This window comes from Mustela nigripes, chromosome 17, assembly GCF_022355385.1.
Source record: "Mustela nigripes isolate SB6536 chromosome 17, MUSNIG.SB6536, whole genome shotgun sequence".
Lineage (NCBI taxonomy): Eukaryota > Metazoa > Chordata > Mammalia > Carnivora > Mustelidae > Mustela > Mustela nigripes.
In genome coordinates, this window is record NC_081573.1 from 47,204,080 (window position 1) to 47,208,140 (window position 4,061).

A 4,061-nucleotide genomic window follows, 5' to 3' on the forward strand; every position below is an offset into this window, starting at 1 on the left:
CTGTCTAACCTCCTCCGTCTCCAACTTTCAGATTCTAGTTTAAAGCCTGCCCAGCCCATCAACTGTCAGGATGTGGGCTGAACCAGTCCCTTCTTTACCAATGCAGGAATGTCCCTAGTGGAGAATAATGTGGGGAAACGGCATTCTTGGTGAACAGAGCAGCTTTGTTTCTGAGTTTTGGCTCACAGAGGACGAACTCTGGGGACTTGGGCAGATCCGAGCCCAGTGCCGGGAAACCTAGCCTTGGCTTCTCCTTACGGACTCCCCTTCCTGACTTGGGACCCAGAGAGCAAATCATTTCCTTTCTCTAGACCTCACTTTCCTTATCTGAAGACGGAGCTCGGAGAACGCGAGTGGTGGAGGCGACATGGGAGTGTTTGCAGGGGTCCCTGCACGGACAGCATCTTGGTCGCTCAGGGCCCATTTTCCTGCAGAGCTTTGGCCTCAGACTCGTTGAGTTTGGTTCAAGTCTCGCTCTTCCAAGGGTGCCGGTGGGAGTGTGTCCCTGCCCTTCACAGGCCCTCGTGCACAGGTGGCCCATTCTGGCCCATGGTTGGATCGGTTTTTGTTTCACCTTCCACAAGCAATGTGGATCTGTGCTTGTAACAACAGTGCGCCTGTGATTACACGGTCATTCACTGTAGCTTCCCATCTGTCTCCCCTGCTGCAACACAAGCCCCCCTGCATTCTTAGCTACGCCTATCACGAGGAGACACAGGGAGGTGTGCGGCAAAGGGCGGGGCTATCTTTCCTGCTAACATGCACCACTAGCATGCATAACTTCCTTAGCAACACAGCTAAGGAAGAATGAGACAGGCAGCCCCTGTCCCTGAGTCACTTCCCTGAAAGGGAAGGTCTGGGGCCCGGGGAGAGTCGCCAACCCCCTCACTAGATCCGTTCCTCTTTACTCACATGTGCCCGGTCTGACTCAGGACTGGCTTGGTTCCACCAGGAGCCCCACTCATGTCCCTACCTCCTTCTGCAAGAACATGAAACTTTTTAAACAGGTCATAGAGTCTCCACCACAAGGCTAAATTCTGTCTTGCACACAGCTGTTAACAGAGCCTCTCCCGCGTGCCCGGAGCTTTGCACACAAAGATGAAAAGCTTTGAGCCCCAGTCTGGAGCAGCGAGCCCCTGGCCACAGAGCAGGCTGGTAAGAGGAGGGGGAAAGTAGGTGCCTCAGCAGACAGGACAGAAAAGACAGGAGACTAGGAAGGGGGTGGCAGGCTTCCTGGAGCAGGAACCCGAAGGGGCCTTCCCACCTCCTAACAAATGAGGACAAACACCTCCGTGGACCTCAGGAGTGGACCCAACCTAGGCAAGAAGGGTTGTTCCAAAACTTTGAGAAGTATTTGTTAGCTGAGTCAGTGGCCCAGTGGCTGGCAGTCAGGCCCATCTCTCCTCACCAGAGAGGTACAGGGGGTGAGCAACCTTGGGTTCTACGAGCCCCCTAGCTTCCTTCCTCCCCACCCAATCCCCTGACTTTCCCACAGTGGGCCGCAAAGCCAAACACGACCCGAAGGACTGAAGGAGCGCCGACCCAAATCCTCTTCCGTCTTCCCTCTGCCACGGTTCTACTTCTGGACCTCAGAGACATCTCCTAGGTATGCTTTTTTTTTTTTTTTAATTGTATTTATTTATTTGACAGAGAGAGAGAGAGAGAGCACAAGCAGGGGGAGAGGGAGAAGCAGACTCCCCGACGAGCAGGGAACCCGATGCAGGGCTCAATCCCAGGACCCTGGGATTATGACCTGAGCTGAAGGCAAGACACTTAACCGACGGAGCCACCCAGGCGCCCTCCAACGGACAGTCTCCACAACCTCCACTTCCTCCTCCCATTCCAGAGTATCCGACAGAAGCAGGCATCTCTCTCTCTCTCCTTCTTCCTTTTTAATCCAACCATAGTACACCACAGCGCTTAAAGTGTATTGAAGAGTGGCCCCCAAAGTTCCGAACCACCCGGAACCTCAGAATGTGACCTCATTTGGAAATGGGGTCTTTACAGATGTAATCACTAAGATGAGGTCATGCCGGATGACGGGGGGCCCCTAAATCCAAGGGTGGGCATCCTTCCCAGAGGAGAGAGACACGCACACAGAGGAAAGCCATAGGAGGACAGAGACAGAAGCACAGCAGCACAGCTACGAGTAAAAAAATGCCAAAGACTTGGGGAACCACCAGAACCTAGGAGGAGGCCAGGAAGGACCCCTGTTCCCAAGCATTCAAAGGGAGCACGGCCCTTGATCTCACGCTTCCGGACTCCCAACTCGGAGAGGAAGCATGTCTGTTATTTTAAGCCACCCATCGCTGCCTTAGGAAACACACAGAAACCTCTTCTCACTCCCCCTCTCCAGAAGACCGTAACAGTCTCACTTTTTCCCTACTCGCTGTTAAGTATTTCCCCGTGTAGAGACCATGGCTGACTTCATCCACCTCCTGTCGATGAACACCTAGGCCATTCCCAGTCATTTGCGTCCGCAGGTCATGCTGCAGCGGCTCTCAGGACCGGAAGCGGTGTGCTCCTGGGCAAACGCACGGGGAGAGGCAGAACTCCTGACTTGAGGAATAGGCACACTGGGTACATTTACGTTCTTGAAAGCTACGGCAAGGAGGCCCTCCAAAGAGAGCAGACACTTGACATTGGTAAAAGCAATGTGCGCAAGTGTTTCCTTGGCTCACTCGTTTGCTTTTCCTTTTCCAAACCAATGTACGTTTGTGGTCACAAGTAAAACAACACAATACAAAGATGTCGGTGTTTGGGTCTCTCTTCTTGTGAGGGCACCAGATCGGACATCTCCCTCTTACACCTCCTTCTCCGGCCCGTCTCCTCTGCAGGGTTAAAAGTGCCAACACCTTTCCTTCCACAGCGTTCTCCTCGCTCACACTAAACCCCGCGGACACACAGAGGACGTTTGCTCACTGGTATTAATACAATCAAATAACCAGATCCACCGAACTTGTCCCCCGCTTCACAGTAGGCAAATCAGTATCATAATTGTGTTCTCCTATAGACACAAACACACCCATTCAGAGATCACCCTCCACAAATGGGATTAGAGCAGACGTGCTGAGCGCCAAGTGCTGGAGATCTTTTCAGTGCCGTCTTGAGACCTCTTTTTCTCCTTCTTTCTCTTCTCCCCACCCCCTTTCTTCTCCCGCAGCCTTACCCAAGCAACCCTGCTGGGCACCCTTCCCTCTCCCTGAGGCTCACAGATCTGTTTTGAAATACACACCTATCCGCAGGCTGCTTTGCAAAAATGGGAGATTAGCACCCAACTCCATTCCTAATTTTTCTCACTCCAGGTTAAAGTCCCTCAGGGAAATCCTTCTAAATCTCTTCATGGCTCTGGAATATTTCCTGGCCCTGGGACTTTTGCTTTATTTCCAGCTGTCGTGGTGGTGGTGGGTTTTGTTTTGGTTTTGGCTTTTTTGGACATTATGAATAACTCCACAGTAAACATCTGGGGACATTTATCCTCTCTCTTTTTCATTCTTGCTGCTCACTCCCTGCTGGTTTCCTCGTGTGTTTTGCAACTTGCACTTTTCTCTCAAATTCAACAAGGATCCTAAAGGCAGCCTGAGCAGGATGGGTTGAAGGTATATCTCTCCAAAGAGGTAATGTTTTTGCTTCTGCCAGGTGTCCCAAAAAGACACCAGTCAGAATTAGCTTTTTTTTTTTTCCCCTTGCAAAATACACACATTAAACTTACCATCTGAACCATTTTTAAGTGTGTAGTTCTGTAGTGTTAAGGACTTTCATACAGTTGTGCAACCAGTCTCCAGGACTCTTCATCTTGTAAAACAGAAACTCTAGGTCTTTTAAACAACTCTCCATTTCCCCCTGGCAACCACCACTCACTCTACTCTTGTCTCTATGGACTTTCCAGCCGGGAATAGCTATCATGTTCATTTCCTGGCCTAGACACTCTAGGATCACATGAGTTGCGTAAATTGAATCCAAGATTCAAAAGAAGGCAGGAGTGTAGTCATACATTTCTCAGAAGAGACCTTCCCCAACCAGGCCAGGTTAGAAGAGCTTCCTTCTCCTCTGCCTTTGAA

The 4,061-nt window shown here is 51.0% G+C and overlaps 1 long non-coding RNA gene across 1 annotated transcript; it reads left to right on the forward strand.

Annotated features, from left to right (window-relative positions):
- Positions 1 to 865: 865 nt before the first annotated feature.
- On the forward strand, positions 866 to 2,729 carry LOC132005875 (uncharacterized). The gene is made up of 3 exons (XR_009400925.1): positions 866 to 1,155; positions 1,496 to 1,606; positions 2,484 to 2,729. It is a non-coding gene; the product is annotated as an uncharacterized LOC132005875 (long non-coding RNA).
- Positions 2,730 to 4,061: the final 1,332 nt, after the last annotated feature.